The sequence below is a fragment of the Rhinopithecus roxellana genome, chromosome 4 (genome assembly GCF_007565055.1).
Source record: "Rhinopithecus roxellana isolate Shanxi Qingling chromosome 4, ASM756505v1, whole genome shotgun sequence".
Lineage (NCBI taxonomy): Eukaryota > Metazoa > Chordata > Mammalia > Primates > Cercopithecidae > Rhinopithecus > Rhinopithecus roxellana.
In genome coordinates, this window is record NC_044552.1 from 28,048,888 (window position 1) to 28,067,686 (window position 18,799).

Sequence of the window (18,799 nt, forward strand, 5' to 3'; positions counted from 1 at the left end):
GCAGAAGCTGCGGGCGGGGGTGGGCATTGGTGGGGCAGTGGCGCAGCCACCACACAGGCACCCGCACGCACCAAGGGACGCCGAGGCTCGGGAGAGGAGGAAAGGCCAGGGCGGTGGGGAGATGGGGAAAGAGGCGGGGAGCAACACCCCGGGCTCCGAGCGCGCCAGTTGGGAGGGCTAGGGAGGGGGACGCACCGGAGGAATCCCAGCACGCGCGGGGCCGCGGGCAGACCCCAGAGGAGGGAACCAAGCAAGACTGCTGGGGCAGGGGTCCGCTGAAGCGGCAGGGGGCCGGACCCCACTCTCCACCCGCCACCCGCCACCCGCCACCCCCGGCGCCTGCCAAACTGGTTGCTGCCTCCCAGGCAGCAGCCGCGCGTCCACCTGCGCAGCCACCGCGCCGCCCTGCCGCGCTGCCATTGGCTCGCTAAAAATGCCTCTCTAATCTGCGCTGCTCTGTGCACGCCTCCTCCTCATCCTTCCCCCCTCTCCGCCTCGGCTCTGACCTTCCTCCTTCCCGCAGCCCCGGCGATATCCCAGAGAGACGCGGTGGCGGCGGCAGCGCCAGCCCCCTCCTCCCCCAGGAAGTCGACCGGGCTTGAGGCCGAGCCCCGGACGTCCCGCGTAGCCCCGAGGCGCCGCCGATGGTGCCCGGCGCTCCTGCCCCCAGGTAGGGGGTCTGGCCCTTGAATAGAGGGCGGGGGGTTGTGTGTGTGGGTGTCCAGTTAGGGAGTGCGTGTTGGAAGTGGGCCCCGGGACTGACATCTCCCTGGGCCAGAGCCCGGGAAGGGTTGGGCAGTTGTCTGGAGAGAAGTGGGTGCGCGTCCGGGGATGCTTTCAGGGGACAGAGTTCTCGGGCATCACCCAGGCAGTGTCAGAATGCCCCTGCGCTGGGTCCCTTGGGGGAGCGAGCCGGCAACGGAGGCCCTTACCCCAGGAAAAGCGCCGGAAATAGGTTCCTTGGGAAGCTGGAGCCTGGGCCCGGGCGGTCCGGGTCTCTGGACTGCTACCAGAAGGGGTGGGTGGACTGGTGTCAGCTTGGTGCGTAGGCTATTTATGGATCAGAGTGGGCTGGGGAGAAACAGAGCAGATGATGCCTGTCTGGCTTATGGTTAAAGGTATTTTCTTCTGTCCCCTACCCCTTCCCCCACAGCTGGGATGGGAGCGGGGAGGGAGGAGGAGGCAAGAAGGAGGTGATGATGCTAAAAGGCCCGCAGATATAGAAGCTATGGGCTCCTGGGCACTGCCCTCCCCTGCAAGCCCCAGGTCACTTGCTGCCTGTTGGAGCTGTCTCTGCCCCTTATTTTCACCTTACAAGAGGCCGTGAAAAGGTTAAAGGGTCATCAGGGTGTAGGGGACATGGTGGCAAACCCGGGAGCTTGGCCAGACCCAGCTTCAAGCCCCAGCTGCCCCTATCCACAACAGCCCAGCTCTGCACCACATAGGCGGTGACACATATGGCCGCTTATTTCTAGGCACAACCATAAATAACCCAAATTGCCCCAGCCCCTGGCACAGCTGGGGTGCAAACACGACTGTCTGTCAGCGATTTAGCTTCCATCCTCCATCCTGGCCTTTCTATCACATGCCCAAATCACCACTCTCAAGCCACCGCCTCCAGCGGCTTCCCTGATACCGCAGGTGAGATCCTTGCCCCCCACCCCATGTTCTTGGACTGCCTTGTGGCTGGGTTATTGGTTTTGTTCATCTCCTTCTAGACTGGAAGTACCTTCAGGCTGGGAATCTGTCTGATTCATCTCTGTCATTGCCCCTGCACCAAAGCACGGTTTGGCACCAAGTAAATAATTTGTGGAATGAATGACTTATTGAATGAGTGAATGTGAACTCTGGGAAATAGCTGACAACCTGAGGGAGGGGGTCGAGCCCCTTCTTGGGCTTTCTCTCTATTCCCCAGGACCAAAGAGCCACTCAAACCAGGTGGTTCTCTTTAGGCCCTTCCTTTTTTTTGAGAGAGAGTTTCACTCTTGTTGCTCAGGCTGGAGTGCAATGGCGAGATCTCAGCTCGCTGCAACCTCTGCCTCCCAGGTTCAAGCGATTATCCTGCCTCAGCCTCCCAAGTAGCTGGAATTGCAGGCATGCACCACCACACCCGGCTAATTTTGTATTTTTGGTAGAGACGGGGTTTATTCATGTTGGTCAGGCTGGTCTTGAACTCCTGAACTCAGGTGATCTGCCCGCCTCGGCCTCCCAAAGTGCTGGGATTACAGGCCTGAGCCACCACGCCTGGTTAGGCCCTTCCTAAGCCTGGAGTTGATGGGCAGCTATGGCTTTTGGAGATAGTCTTGCAACCTGCTGGCTCCAGAGTGTCTTATGGGCCCCTGGTTTGAGTGTCCAGGCCTGGTCCTGGCTTGGGGGAAGGCCTGACATGAAGGTCTGACTCTCCTCAGGCTGCTGGGTTGGCACTTTCTTCCTGGGGTGCCAACCTTAGACCAGGGTCTCTGCCTCTGTCCCAGTCCTTGGGAAAATCCAGGTCAACATCAGGAAAGCTGGGAAGGCCCAAGCCAGGCCGTTCTCAGCCTCTGGGGTCTTCATAGCAAGCTCTCAGGGGTCTTATGACCCTAGTGTGTGGAGGAGCAAACCCACTTCAGAGGAAGAGGCTGCCACCAAGGGTTCTGGCCTAGCCACAGGCCTGTGTCTGTGAAGGACATCAACATTTCTAGGCTTAGGAAGGGCCTAAAGAGAACTGTCTGGTTTGGGTGGCTCTTTGGTCCTGGGGAATAGAGGGAAAGCCCAAGAGGGGACTCAATCCTCTCCTTTAGGTTGCCGGCTATTTCCCAGAGTTCACATTCAGTCACTCAATCATTCATTCATTCCACAATGGCCCGTGTTACTATTTGACAGCCATGCAGTCTCACCGTTCCCACACCCAGGCCGTTTCTCCCTTCTCGCCCTCCCTCTGCCCCCTGGCTGCCCTGAGCTGCTTTCAGTTCCTCAGGCAAGTGGGGCTTCTGTCACCTGCAGGCCTTTTGCCCAGGCTGTTCCTATCTCCTCCTCTCCCTCTTCCTTCCCACCCAAATCTCTCACCCTCGGGAGCCCACTGAGACTCCTTTTCCCTCCAGAGGCTTCCCCAGCCTGGGCTGGGAGCCCCACTCATGAATCCCCTCCCCACAGCCTGGCTGCCTCCCCTGGGAACCCTTCCATCACGTAGTGTGCTCTCAGGCTTCTGACCGCCTCTCCCTGCTGGGCTGTGGGGTCTGTGGGGGCAGAGTCTGTGTGCTGTTTCCGGTGGTCCCATGGCCTGGCACAGAGTAAACCCAGCTCTGGCTTGTGGACTGAGTGAGTGACTGTTGGTCCTATCATCTACTTTCTCTCCTCACCAATATCAGGACATATTTTGCACTCTTCTCCCATTAGGAGATGAGGAACCCATTCGGAAGTTTGCAGGTATCCCCACAGCAAGAATGAGTTGGTGATAGAAAGCCTTCCCTGGAGAAGTGAAACTGGCTACAGGTCTGGAAGGACAGAAGGGACAGGAGAGGACATTAGGGGCGTGGGCATTCACTGATTTGGGGGGCCCTCCCTGGGGAACCAGGTGGAGGAGTTGGGGGAGGAGTGGGTATACCAGATAAGAAGGACGCTGCTTGGTTTTGTTTTACATTTTTCTTAAAGAAAAGTAGCTTTTATTATTTTTTCTTATTACCAAAGTAATATGTGTTTGCTGTGGGCAATTTAGAATATACTGGAAAGCTGAATGAAGGAAACCCATTAGCCACATCAGACCCACTCACCACGGTCACTTCGTAGCTGGTTTCCAGCCAGGGGCAGGGTGGACTGGAGGGGAGGGCTGGGCTGGGGACCTGGGGGCAGGTTAGGGTCCCAGGAAGTAGCCGTGAGGATTGGCAGGCAGGTAGGGGAGGAGTCCTGGAGCTTCACTGTGGAAAACAGGGAAGGAAGTGGGACTGGATGAAGGGGAAGTGGACTCTGATGCAGTCCCAACAGGCAACAGGGTGCCCTGGGGCTAGAATAGCCTTTCAGGTCATGCCCATTTGCTTGGGAGAGTCAGGCCCTAGACCCCAGCATCCTGCGCCCATCAGGCATTGGGTTTGGGCATGCCTTCTGGCGGGTGACTCTGTGGTAGCAGCAGTCCCTGAAGCATCTGCCCACTGAGGTCGCCTGCTGACAGCACCCACCCCGTAGGGGCAACAGATAGTGTTCACCACCAGGAAAGATGGGTTGGGAGGAACCCAGAGGTGGGCTGAAGGGACACGATCAACTGGAGCCTGGCCTCAGCTGGCTCTGGGGAGACGGAACCTCTAATGCCAGGGAAGTTGCTGGTGCCATTTCCAGAAAGGGAGCGTGTCTGTGGGGAGCAATTTAGAATGTACTGGAAAGCCAAATGAAGAAAACCCAGTAGCCACTTCAGACCCACCTGCTGTGGACACTTTGTGGCTGGTTTCCAGCCAGCGGCAGGGTGGCCTGGAGGGGAGGGCTGGGCTGGGGACTGGGATGGGGGGTTCCCCTCCACCCTCCCCTGGGTGCTGCCTCTGAAGACCTCAACCTTGGGTGTGAGGGGCTGCAGGATACCTGAAAACTGGGAGGGCAGAGGAGGACTTGGCTATTATTATTATTTTTATTTATTTATTTATTTATTTTTTGAGACAGAGTCTTACTGTGTTGCCCAGGCTGGAGTGCAGTGGCGCCATCTTGGCTCACTGCAACCTCCGTCTCCTGGGTTCAAGCAATTCTCCTGCCTCAGCCTCCTGAGTAGCTGGAATTACAAGTGCCCACCAGCACACCTGGCTAATTTTTGTATTTGTAGTACAGACAGGGTTTCACCATCTTGGCCAGGCTGGTCTCGAACTCCTGACATTGTGATCCACCTGCCTCAGCCTCCCAAAGTGCTGGGATTACAGGCGTGAGCCACTGTGCCTGCCCTACCTTGGCTATTATTTTAAAATCACTCCATATTGTTATTATTATTTTCTTTTTAGAGGCAGGGTCTTGCTCTGTCACCCAGGCTGGAGTGAGTGACACCATCATAGCTCACTGCAGCCTCGACCTCCCGGGCCCAAGGGATCCTCCCACCTCAGCCTCCTGAGTAGCTGGGACTACAGGTTGTGTGCTACCATGCCCAGCTAATTTTTCAATTTTATTGTAGAGTTGGGGTCTTACTACGTTGTCCAGGCTAAAAATCACTTGATATTAAAATGCTGGGTAGGGGCCAGGGTAGTCTTTCTATATAAAATGCAGGATACTCAGGGAATTTTAAATTTCAGAAAAATGACAGATGTGTTTTTGTTATTTTTTAGTCTAAGTATGTCCCAAACATTCCACAGGACATATTTTTAATAAAAAAAAAAGAAAACTGGCTGGGCGCAGTGGCTCACGCCTGTAATCCCAGCACTTTGGGAGGCCGAGGCCGGCGGATCACAAGGTCAGGAGATCGAGACCACGGTGAAACCCCGTCTCTACTAAAAATACAAAAAATTAGCCTGGCGCGGTGGTGGGCGCCTGTAGTCCCAGCTACTCAGGAGGCTGAGGAGAATGGCCTGAACCCGGGAGGCGGAGCTTGCAGTGAGCCAAAATCGCGCCACTGCACTCCAGCCTGGGCGTCAGAGCAAGACTCCGTCTCAAAAACAAAACAAAACAAAACAAAAACTATATTCGTCATTTATCTGAAATTCAGATTTAACTAGGTGTCCTGAATTTTTATTTTATTTTATTTTTATTTATTTATTTATTTTTGAGACGCAGTTTTGCTCTTGTTGCCCAGGCTGGAGTGCAATGCCGCGATCTCGACTCACTGCAACCTCCGCCTCCCAGGTTCAAGCTATTCTCCTGCCTCAGCCTCCTGAGTAACTGGGATTACAGGTGGCTGCCACCATGCTGACACCCAGCTAATTTTTGTATTTTCAGTAGAGATGGGGTTTCACCATGTTGGCCAGGCTGGTCTCAAACTCCTGACCTCAAGTGATCTGCCCGCCTCAGCCTCCAAAAGTGCTGGGATTACAGGCATGAGCCACCGTCCCTGGCCCTGAATTTTTATTGACTAAATGTGGCCAGTGTAGGCTGGGATAGGGAGGAGTGGAGAGAGAGGGTGAGAATTTTCTCTTCTTGAGTGTGGGGGAATAATCAATAGATACTTGTTTGAAGTTGACAGTTTTGAAACATTAACACATCCATTTTTAGAAACAGGTGAGATGTTCCAAATTTCCCATCTGTTAACTTTCTATACTGGCTAGAGAGTAGCCCCTTATTTGTGGATTTTGGCTCCTTACTGATGCTGAGAAATAATAAAACAATAGTTTTCTCATTTATGCAGGTGGGACAAAGGGAGATGTGGTGATCAAGGGTGGAATCGCTAAATAGGGTTAATCCATTTAAGAAATAAAAGTCCTCATCCTAAGAAAGCTCTCATCTGGAGGAGGGCATGGGAAACTGGAACTCTCACGTCAGTCGGGGAGCATACGTTAGCACTGTGTTTTTGGCAACAGTGGTCACAGTTTTGACTTGGCAATTCCACTTTTTGGGACTTATCCCACAGGTACACTCTGAGCAGGGTGCAAAGATTAGCTGAGCAGAGACAGTCAGTGTAGCGAAACTAGGTGTCTGTCAGAGGGACCAGTGACAAAGTCAAGACAGCTTTGTACGCTGTGATTTCAGGCAGTTGTTCGTTCTGGGATTTAGTCAACGGATCTCTCTTGATGTCTGCTGCCTGCCAGGCACCACTTTAGGTGCTTGGGGACACTGAGACAAGACAGGGCGGAGCTTATTACCAGTGTGGAAAGATGGTCACAACGTACTGATAAGTTAAAGCAAGTGGCTTTGTAGAACAATGTGTGTAGTATGATCCAATGTTTAAAGTACATGTGTTCCTCTCTGTTCATATTTACATAACAATGCATAGAAGACTGCATACCTGATTGTGATTAGAGCTTACCTGTGGGGGAGGCCTATCGCCGGGATGGAGGGAGAATGCATCCACTTTATTTCAGCCATTCTGTGCTGTCTGCATTTTATAAACAAATATCATTACTCATGAGGAAAAAAATTAAAACTGCACTTGATGATACTGGGAATTTTTTTCTTAGAAAGCTAAAAAAATGAGCACATAAACTGCATTCCCCTTAATCTGATGGCATTTGAGTCACATACTGCCACGTATGTTTGGAGAGGTTTTATTTGTGGCTGGTTCTTAGCTGGTTCCCTCATGGGCTTATTTCCCCTCTCCCTCCTCCCAGACCTGTGGTGCCTGAAACCTGGCGGGATGGGAACGGGGGTAAGGTAAGGTAACATCTGGGTACCAGGAGGGTTGCAGAAGGAGTATGGCGGAAGTGGGGTATCTGGCAAAGTGGTGGTTGCGTACCACTGGGGAGTTCTGTAGGGACACAAAGGAGGGGCCAGGGATCCCTGACATGTGCCAGGCACTCTTTTGTTTATCCGTATTTATTAACTCATTTAGTCCTCTTAGTAACCTCATGCGGTTATCCCCATTTTACAGATGGGGCAACTGAGGTTAAGTGACTTGCCTGAGGTCACACAGTGAGTTAGTGACTGAGCCAGATTCACAGCCATGCAGTCTGACTCCAGAAGCTGTGCTTGTGAGACTCTGTGTCTCAGCACCTGTTGTCAAGGAGTGGGGATAATCTCTTGTCTCAGAGACTGGAGGCAGGTGTGTTCTGGAAGACTGAAAGAGGGTTGTCTTCTGCAGAAGGCAGACCTGGAAGGAAAGGATGGTCAGATCCAGAGATGGGGGGAGTGCGGGGTACATTCCAGGCAGAGCGACAGCAGGGGAAAAGATGCAAAGGTGGAATGTGAGTGGTGGGCTCCAGGACTGGGGAGGAAATCCGCACAGGAACACGAGGGTGGACATGGGCCGTGAGGCTGGTGGGACAGCCAGCCTGGATTGCTGCTGCAGGGCATTTTAAATGATCCACCTCATTGGACCTTTTGGGACAGGTGGCCCAGGGCCTGCTTCTCCTTGCAGGGCCTGGCAAAGACCCTGCATCCCTCAGCCCCACTCTGCCCAATCTGGGCCTTCCCTGAAGTCACACATTTCATCCCTGGGTCCCCGAGGCCTAGCCTTGACAAGCCACTGAGGACAAGAGGGGCGGCCGAGGCAGGGCTGGAGGGCTGGGGGTTGGGGGTCTAGGCTGAGGTCCTGGCCCTGACAGTGACTCACTGAGGGGCCTAGGGCCACTCAACCCCCTCCCTTGGATTCTGTTTCCTCTTCTTTTATTTGCAAACTTTTTATTGTGAAACATTATAAGCATTTACAGAAGTAGAGAAAATGTTATATAACAGTCATATACTCATGGCTTAGCATCAACAGATACCAACACATGTCCACTCTCATCTCAATCAAGATATTTCTCTTTTTTTTTTTTTTTTTTTTTTGAGACGGAGTCTCGCTCTGTCGCCCGGGCTGGAGTGCAGTGGCCGGATCTCAGCTCACTGCAAGCTCCGCCTCCTGGGTTTACGCCATTCTCCTGCCTCAGCCTCCCGAGTAGCTGGGACTACAGGCGCCCGCCACCTCACCCGGCTAGTTTTTTTGTTTTTTTTTTAGTAGAGACGGGGTTTCACAGTGTTAGCCAGGATGGTCTCGATCTCCTGACCTCGTGATCCGCCCGTCTCGGCCTCCCAAAGTGCTGGGATTACAGGCTTGAGCCACCGCGCCCAGCCAAGATATTTCTCTAAAAGATAAGGACTTTTTCTAACGTAATCACAATACCATTATTATACCCAATAAGTATTAATTCCTTTATATAGTCAAATATTCACTTAGTATTCACATTCCCTGTTGTCTGAGATATGTCTTCTTGTTTTTTAAATAGTTTGTTTAAATCAAGTTCCAGGTAAGGTTCACACATTGTGATTGATTGATATGTCTTAGTCTCTTTCAATCCACAGTTCTCCTCTCTATCTTTTCTTATTCTTTTGCAGTTTATGGGAGAAAGCAGGTGGTTTGTCCTGCTGTGTTTCCTGCAGACTGGATTTTGTTGATTGCATCCCTTTGGTGTTGTTTAGTATGTTCTTCTGTCCTCTCTGTAAATTGGGAGTTGCATTTGTCTGTTTCTGACACCTCATCTTGTCATCAGTAAGTCCTTCAATTCTACATTCAGAACACCCAGAATCCACCCACTTCTTGTCACCTCCATTGCTGCCTTCCCTTCTCAGCCTCCACTATCCTCTCCTAGATGTTTGCAGCAGTCTTTACCTGGTCTTCCTACCCTGTCCTTGCCTCACCAGCCAAAGGTCCTTTAAACTTAAATCAGATCACATCCTTCCTCTGCTAAAGCTCTTCAATGACTCCCCTGCCATTCAGAATAAAGCCCAAAGTCCTATAACAGGCCAGATGCAGTGGCTCATGCCTGTAATCCCAGCACTTTGGGAGGCCGAGGTGGGTGGATCACCTGAGGTCAGGGGTTCGAGACCAGCCTGGCCAACATGGTGAACCCTCATCTATACTAAAATTACAAAAATTAGCCGGGCGTGATGGCACACAGCTGCAGTCCCAGCTACTCGGGAGCCTGAGGCAGGAGAATCCCTCAAACCTGGGAGGTGGAGGTTGCAGTGAGCTGAGATCATACCACTGCACTCCGGCCTGGGTGACAGAGCAAGACTCTGTCTCAGAAAAAAAAAAAAAAAAAAAAGCCCTATAATTGCCTACAAGGCCCTATGTGATCTGGCTGCCCAGTACCTCAGACCTCCTCTTGTACATCCTAGCCTCACTGATCCCCAGGTCATTTCTTGGGCCCCTCAAGCACCCTCCCCCAGGGCCTTTGCACTCCTATTCCCTATGCCTGGAATTCTCTTCCCCAAAGGCCTGCATGGCTCATAATGTTCACATCTCCACCCACATCACCCCCCTCAGGGAGGCCTCCCAGACCGTCTCATCAAAAATAGCCCTCGTTGTCCCCCATCCCCTGATCCTACTTTATCATCTTCATAGCACTTATCCCTGACATTGTGCTCTTGTTGGTTTCTTGTCTGTCTCCCTTACCTGCCCAAGCGTTCCATGAAGGCAGGGTTTGGGTGGGGGCAGAGCAGCATGACTGGCCTTCCCCTGCCCCTCGCCCCTGCCCACAGAGCTGACCGCCTTCTCCTCTCACATTGCTAACTCCTCTACTTTCAATGTTTCCTAAAATTAAAAAAAAAAAAAAATTTAAAAACACATATTTGTGCCTAGTGTGTCATTGTTTACAAAATACTTCCTGTCTCAGGTCTGGTCTTCTAGAAGCAGAGCTGAGACAGGAATTCCCGGGCAAATGATTTATTGCAGGCATGCTCATATTAGAGCAAGAAAAGATGTGCTTACAGCTAGGATCCCATGGAGAGCTCTAGATTATGAACAGCCAGTCTCACAGGGTTACCTTCCTCCAGACAAGGGCCCAGACCTTTGTAGCCCCTTAGCGGATGGTCATTGTCTGCAAGCTGCTCCCAGGGAAGGGCCTAGCCTCCCCCTGCATCTCCAGATGAGGCAGCTCCTGTAAGCTGAGGGCAGCTCTCAGGGGAAGGGGGCAGCGGTGAGCTGTTGGCAGCCAGCACCCACAGCTGCTGAGAGATGGGTACCCCACCTGATAGAATGACACTGGCAGTACCCCTTCTATTTCCATATCCATTTCTGCTTTGAGCCTTGCCACAAGCCTGTGGGGATGGTATTTATTAATGATCATTATTCCCATTTCCTAGAGGAGGAAGCTGAGGTTCTCAGGGCTAAAATGACCTGCTTGAGGTTTTACAGCCAGGAAGCGGTTAGATTTAGGCTCAGATTCTTACTCCGGATCCTCTGATTAGCTGACAAGCTGTCTTAGTGGCTGCTGGTTTGTAGTTTTACTCTCACGCGTTCATCCTTTTGAATGTTAAATGAATATGTATTGCGTGTGGTGTGCTGTGTGCGGAACTAGGCGTCGGGCCATTCAGCAGTGGATGACATACACTGTGTCCTTGTCCCTGGAGTTGCCAGTCAGTGGATCTGCCCAGTATTTAGCCGCCACCACCGTGGTTACTCCTACTGAGCCCTCAGCAGTCCCAGCTTCCATAATGACAACACGATGTCTATTGAGCATGAACTATGTGCTAGCACTGTGCCAGGCTCCCCTTCGCCTTCACAGCACCCCATCTTCAGATGTGTAAGCTGAGGCTGCAGAGAGACTTGCAACTCCCAGCCGAGGTCTCTCGGTAAATGTATGATAGAGCTGAGATTCGAAAGCACGGGGTTGAATTTGGCTCTCCAGCTTCCTGCAGCCCCTTCCTCAGCCCTCCCCATGCTCCCCCGCCGCCACCAGCAGGATATCTGGTGTCACCTCTATCATCAGGTTCATCGGACACTGGGCTGCCACTGCTGCCTGCTCCCCAGGTGTTGGATGACTGGCTGCCATCTCATCTGCCCCACTTGGCCCTGCCCCAGACGGGGCACCTCTGATAGGAGGCCTCCCCTACCCTACAGGGCCCAGGATCCCTGCCTCTGCCCCCTTGCCAGCCCCTTGTCATTGGCCCTGACAGCTGGGTGGGCCTTTCTGCCAGCCCCAGCATGGCCTGGGTGTTGATGGCCCCTCCCCCTTGCACCAGCTGGCCTGGTAAGCTGCAAAGCTGGCTTGGCTCAGCTTGGGGGCCCCTGGACAGGGCTGGGGGCGGGTGACAAATCACAGGGGACTTCCTTCTTTCCTGCCAAACAGGGCCAAGACAATCCTGACAGGGAGCAACCAAATCACAAAATTGCCACCTGAGGAATGTAAGGGTGGAGAGGGCACCCCCCAGGACTGCCTTGGTAATGGGCGTCTATGAGGCAGTAGCTCAGGGGTGGGCACTCCAGGCCTGTGTCAGCTCGGGATTTCCCTTCTCTCCCTAGGACCCCTCGTTCCCTGGCCCTCAGGCCTCTCTGACCGTTGCTCATTTGGGCTGCGGCAGAGGAGGCCAGCACTCTGTTCCAAACCTCAGCCCTGCGGGCTTCCTCCAGGGGCTGCACCCAGGGACTGTGCCTCTCTTGGCAGAACTTCAGGAATATTTGTGTGAATTTTGGACATGAAATAGTATGCAAAATATATGCAAATGAGCATGTCCAGGCCAGGCGTGGTGGCTCATGCCTGTAATCCCAGCACTTTGGAAAGCCAAAGCAGGAGGATTGCTTGAGCCCAGGAGTTCAAGACCAACCTGGGCAACATAGGGAGATGCTGTCTCTATAAGAAAGGACAGGAAAAGAGAGGAGAGGAGAGGGGAGGGGAGGGGAAGGGAGGGGAGGGGAGGGGAGGATCATGTCCATCTCACTGTGGGTGTGGCCTGCTGGGGTATCGTGGTCTGCAGGGAACAGGCACTCCCTGCGACAGCTGGGGGACCAGGGGCACAGAAAGATGAGGACCCCTGAGGGCTCTGGCCATCTCATCTCTACTGCAAGCTTAAGTCCGATTTCCATCATACTTTCTCCTCTCCAGATGGTTACTTTCTTTCTAATTTGATCATTTTGTTTGCATTTATGAGCTAGACTTATACAAAGAACTATTCCTCTTCACCTATTTTGTTATTCTGAAACATGGTGCATACTGGAAGATAAAGGCTCCATTCCTTCCCTTCATCCTTTTTTTTTGTTTGCTTTTTGAGACAGGGTCTCACTCTGTTGGCCAGGCTGGAGAGCAGTGGCATGATCTTGGCTTACTACAGCCTCAACCTCCTGGGCTTCAGTGATCCTCACAACTCAGCCTCCCCAGTAGCTGGGACTACAGCTCTGTGCCACCAAGCCTGGCTATTTATTTATTTTTTTTGTAGAGACAGGGTCTCCCCATGTTGCCCAGGCTGGTCTTGAACTCCTGGTCCCAAGTAATCCTCCCGCCTCAGCCTCCCAAAGTGCTAGGATTGTAGGCATGAGCCACCAAGCCGGGCCCCTTTATACTTTTTTTTTTGAGGCAAAGTCTCGCTCTGTTGCCCAGGTTGGAGTGCAGTGGCGTGATCTTGGCTCACTGCAACCTCCGGCTCCCGAGTTCCAGTGATTAGTTCCAGTGATTCTTCTACCTCAGCCTCCCGAGTAGCTGGGACTACAGGTGCATGCCACTGTGACTGGCTAATTTTTTGTATTTTTAGTAGAGACGGGGTTTCACTATGTTGGCCACGATGGTCTTGAACTCTTGACCTCGTGATCCACCTGCCTCAGCCTCCCCCAAAGTGCTGGGATTACAGGCGTGAGCCACCACACTGAGCCTATTTATCTTTTTTTTTTTTTTTTTTTTTTTTTTGAGAAGGAGTCTCGCTCTGTCACCTAGGCTGGAGTGCAGTGGCGCCATCTCAGTTCACTGCAACATCCGCCTCCTGGGTTCAAGTGATTCTCCTGCCTCAGGCTTCTGAGTAGCTGGAATTGCAGGCACGCGCCACCACTCCTGGCTAATTTTTGTGTGTTTAGCAAAGATGGGGTTTCACTATGTTGGTCAGGCTGGTCTCGAACTCCTGACCTTGTGATCCGCCCACCTTGGCCTCCCAAAGTGCTGGAATTACAGGTGTCAGTCACCGCACTCAGCCTATTTATCCATTTTTAAAGAAATGAGTTGGTGCTATAGCAACCTCCAATGGTGACCAATGAATATTTTTTCCTTTTTAAAAATATAAACATATATAAAATAGGTTGTACATTTGTCTTAGTCTTTTTTGTGTTGCTATAACAGAATACATGAGCCTCGGTAATTTAAAAGGACAAGGAACTTATTTGGCTCACAATTCTGAAGGCTGAGAAGTCCAAGCAGCATGGCGTCGGGTCTGCGTGACTTCTAGTGAGGACCACCTGGCTGCATTCTAATATGACAGGAGCAGGTGCCAGAGCGACAGTGGGCGAATGCAAAAGAGACACAGACGAGAGGCTAGGCTCACTTTATAACAGCGTGCTCTCATGGGAACTAATCCGTTCCCACAGCGCTCCCACAAGGTGGCATTAATCTAGTCATGAGGGCAGTGCCTTGTAATCCAAACACCTCTCACTAGGCCCTGCCTCCCAACACAGCCACATTGGGAATCAAATTTCAACATGTGTTTTGAAGGGGACACACTCAAACCACAGCAACATTTTTAACAAATTTAATATAAAGCCAGTGTCTCCATCATGTAGGTAAAACAAATCAGAACATTGTCACAGCACCGAAGGACCCCCTCAGACCCGTTCCCATCACAAGCCTCTCCCTCCCCAATTGGAATCCGCCATTCTAGATAGTTAGGGTTATTCACTGCTTTGTTTTTGGTTTTATCACGTAAGTATGCATCCAAAACCAAAGAGTTCTGTTTCTTTTTGAATTTTCTGATTTTTCTTTCTTTCTTTCTTTTTTGAAACAGAGTCTTGCTCAGGCTGGAGCACAGTAGCATGATCTTGGCCCATTTAGGCTCAAGCTCCTGGGCTCAAGCAATCCTCCCACCTCAGCCTTCTGAGAAGCTGGCGCCACAGGAGTGCACCACCATGCCCAGCTGTCTTTTTAATTTATTTTTATTTTTATTTTTTTAGAGACATGGGGATTCCCTCTGTTGCCCAGGCTGGCCTTGAACTCCTGGGCTCAAGTGATCCTCCTGCTTCAGCCTCTCAAAGTGCTGGGATTACAGGCATGAGCCACCACACTTGGTCTTTTTAAATTTTAAGTAATGAATTATGTGTTCGTTAAAGTCTGTTCTTTTTTATTTTATTTTTGATTTTATTATTATTATTATTGTTACTTTTTGAGACAGAGTCTTGCTCTGTCACCCAGGCTGGCGTGCAGTGGTGCAATCTCAGCTCACTGAAACCTTCGCCTCCTGGGACCAAGTGATTCTCTTGCCTCAGCCTCTATAGTAGCTGGGACCACAGGCACATGCCACCACGCCCAGCTAATTTTTGTATTTTTAATGGAGATGGGGTTTCACCATGTTAGCCAGGCTAGTCTCGAACTCCTGACCTCAGGTGATCCACCCACCTCAGCCTCCCAAAGTGCTGGGATTACAGGCATGAGCCTCCACTCCTGGAATCTAAAGTTTGTTCTTTTTTTAAACTAACATTTTCTTTTTACCAGGCATCTGGGTTGTTATTTGTAGCATCAGTCCTTTCATTTTCTTTTCTTTTCTTTTCTTTTCTTTTTTTTTTTTTGAGAAAGGCTCTCACTCTGTCACCCAGGCTGGAGTGTAGTGGTGCCATCACTGCTCAATGTAACCTCTGCCTCCCAGGCTCAAAACCTCTGCCACCTCAGCCTCTCAAGTGGCTGGGACCACAGGTGTGCACCACCACACCCAGGTAATTTAAAAATTTTTTTGTAGAGATGGGACTCTCCCCATGTTGCCCAGGCTGGTCTTCAACTCCTGGGCTCAAGCAATCTGCCCACCTCGGCCTCCCAAAGTCCTGGGATTACAGGCATGAACCACTGTACCTGGCATCTCATTTTTCCTTATATATAATAGTTTCTAATATGTGAATAAACCATGATATACCAGTCTAGTCTGTTTACAGACATCAGGGTTTTTTTCTGATTTCTGTCTACTAGGAAAAGTTCTGCTGGCTTCCATGAAGGGATAAAATAAAAAGTACTTAAAAAAAAAAATTCTGCTCTATACATATCCCCAGGTAAATATATGCATGCAGTTCTCCAGGGTTTATGCAAAGGAATGGAATCACTAGGTCATGGGGTATGCGATTTTCAACCTTATAGATAATGTGAAACTGTTTTCCAGAGTGCTTGTACCAAATCACACCTACACAAACCAGTAAGTGCAGAATCCAGTGGCCCACATTCTTGCAGATATGTGGTTACTAGCAGACTTTTTTTCTTTTTTTTTAGAATTTGGTTTTCATTATCATTATGGATTTTTATAAATTTGATGTATTTTAGCACTTGCAGTCATTATTCTCAGTAATGCTCAAATTGTCTCATCTTTGGCCAGTGGGAACTTCTTCAAGTGGACTCTGACATCATTTTCTTTCTTTCTTTTCTTTGTTTTTAGACAAGTTCTCACTCTGTTGCCCAGGCTGGAGTGCAGTAGGTGTGATCTCGGCTCACTGCAACCTCCACCTCCCTGGGTTCAAGTGATTCTTCTGCCTCAGCCCCCCGAGTAGCTGGGGCTGCAGGTGTGCGTCACCATGCCTGGCTAATTTTTGTATCTTCAGTATCTTTAGATGGGATTTCACCATGTTGGCCAGGGTGGTCTCAAACTCCTGATCTCAAATGATCCAGCCACCTTGGCTTCCCAAAGTACTGGGATTACATGCGCAAGCCACTGCGCCCGGCTTCTGACATCCTTTTCATACGTTAACACCAGTCTTTGAAAATGCCCGTGCTTTCTGGTGTGAAGATGTTCCATGTTCCTCAGAGCTAGACTCAGCCAGCTCTCCAAGGAGCTGTGGATCTTTTATATAAACACATTTTTTATTGAAATATGATTCATATACCATAATATTTACCCTTTTCAAATGTACACTTCAGTGGCTTTTAGTATATTTACAAAGTTGGGTAACCACTATCTAATTCCAGAATATTCCATAACTCCGAAAAGAAACTCCATATCCATTAACAGCTACTTCCTAATTCCCCCTCCCTCAGCTCAGGAAACCACCAAACAACTTTCTGTCTCTATAAATTTGCTTATTCTGGAAGATTCACATAAATTGAATCATATGAGCCTTTTGTCACTGGCTTCTTTTTTCATTTGTTTGTTTGTTTTGAGACGGAATTTCGCTCTTGTTGCCCAGGCTCGAGTGCAATGGTGTGATCTCGGCTCACCGCAACCTCCACCTCCTGGATTCAAGCGATTCTCCTGCCTCAGCCTCCCGAGTAACTGGGATTACAGGCATGCACCACCACACCTGGCCAATTTTGTATTTTTAGTAGAGATGGGGTTTCTCCAGGTTGGTCAGGATGGTCTCGAACTCCCAACCTCAGGTGATCTGCCCACCTTGGCCTCCCAAAGTGCTGGGGTTACAGGCATGAGCCACCATGCCTGGCCTATGTTTTTGTGTTTTTGAGGAGTCTTGCTCTGTTGCCCAGGCTGGAGTGCAGTGACGTAATCTCAGCTCACTGCCATCTCTCCACCTCCCGGGTTCCAGAGATTCTCCTGCCTCAGCCTCCCAAGTAGCTGGGATTACAGGCATGTGCCACCCTGCCTGGCAAATTTTTGTATTTTTAGTAGACATGGGGTTTCACCATGTTGGGCAGGCTAGTCTTAAACTCCTGACCTCAGGTGATCTGCCTGCCTCGGCCTCCCAAAGTGCTGGGATTGCAGGCGTGAGCCACCGCGCCTGGCCTTGGTTTCTTTCACTTAGTATAATGTTTCTAAGGGTCATCCCCCTTTGTAGCATGTAACTACTGCGTTCCTTTTCATGGTTGAATCCTATTGCCTTGTGTGAATATACTACATTTTGTTTATCCGTTCATCCATTGATGGACATTTGAGTTGTTTCCACTTTTTGGTTTTTATGAATAATGCATCTAAGAGCATTTATATGCATGTTTTGTGTGAACATATGTTTTCATTTCTCTTGGATATATACCTAGGAGCAGAATTGCTGGGTCGTATGGGGTAACTCGATGTTTTTGTTTTTTTGGTTTTTTTGTTTGAGATGGAGTCTCACTCTGTTGCCTAGGCTGGAGTGCAATGTCATGATATCGGCTCACTGCAACCTTCTCTTGCCTCCCGGGTTCAATTAATTCTCCTTACCTCAGCCTCCTGAGTAGCTGGGATTACATGCGCCTGCCACCATGCCCAGCTAATTTTTGTATTTTGTGGTAGAGACAGGGTTTTGCCATGTTGGCCAGGCTGGTCTTGAACTCCTGATCTCAGGTGGTCTGCCCACTTTGGCCTCCCACTCCCACAGTGCTGGGATTACAGTTGTGAGCCACGGTGCCCGGCCAACTCCGTGTTTAACCTTTTTTTTTTTTTTTGAGACAGGGTCTCACTCTTGTTGCCCAGGCTGGAGTGCAGTGGCACGATCATGGCTTACTGCAGCCTCGACTTCCTGGGTTCAAGCGATCCTCCCACCTCAGCCTCCCAAGTAGCTGGGACTACAGGTGTAAGCAACCACACCTGGCTAATGTTTTGCATTTTCAGTAGATACGGAGTTTTGCCATGTTATCCAGGCTGATCTCGAACTCCTGGGCTCAAGTGATCTGCCCACATTGGCCTCCCAAAGTGCTGGGATTACAGGCGTGAGCTACCACACCCGACCCAGACTTTTTGAATTCTAGAAGTCAACCTAAGGCCCCATCCAATAACCTCTGAAGCTCTGGACAAAGGGCCCTGGGCTGTAGAACCAACCTTGCCCAGCCCCTTCATCTTACAGTAATGCTGCAGGACGGAGGAGGGGAGTGGCTTGCGCAGGGCCACGTAGCCTGTAGGCACCAGAGTTGGGTCTCAGTTTAGTTCCTACTGCTCCTCTAGGGGTCCTCACCCCAGCTGGGCACATGTGCTCCAATCCTCCAAATTCCACTGCTCCCTTTACGTGGGTTCTGGTGCCCTGCTCTGTGGCTCTTAGCCACAGTCTTTCTCCTTCAGGGACTTTTTTCTTTTTTTTTTTTTGAGACGGAGCTTCACTCCTGTCGCCCAGTCTGGAGTGCAATGGTGCGATCTCGGCTCACTGCAACCTCCGCCTCCTGGGTTCAAGCGATTCTCCTGCCTCAGCCTCCCGAGTAGCTGAGATTACAGGCATGTGCCACCATGCCAGGCTAATTTTGTATTTTTAGTAGCGATGGGGTTTCTCCATTTTGGTCAGGCTGGTCTCGAACTCTCAACCTCAGATGATCCACCTGCCTCGGCCTCCCAAAGTGTTGGGATTACAGGCATGAGCCACTGTGCTCAGCCCCTTCAAGGACTTTATGGGCTGCCCCAGCTGAGAGAGGGGACTTGTCATCCTAGT

General features: G+C 50.7%; 1 protein-coding gene across 1 annotated transcript in view; it reads left to right on the top strand.

Annotated features, from left to right (window-relative positions):
* Window positions 1-460: 460 nt before the first annotated feature.
* The window catches only part of PACSIN1 (protein kinase C and casein kinase substrate in neurons 1), a 75,401-nt gene continuing 57,062 nt past the window's right edge, over window positions 461-18,799 (top strand). Inside the window, exon 1 of the mRNA XM_010358067.2 lies at window positions 461-670. The gene's annotated coding sequence lies outside the window, so the exon portion shown is untranslated. The remainder of the gene's footprint in view (window positions 671-18,799) is intronic.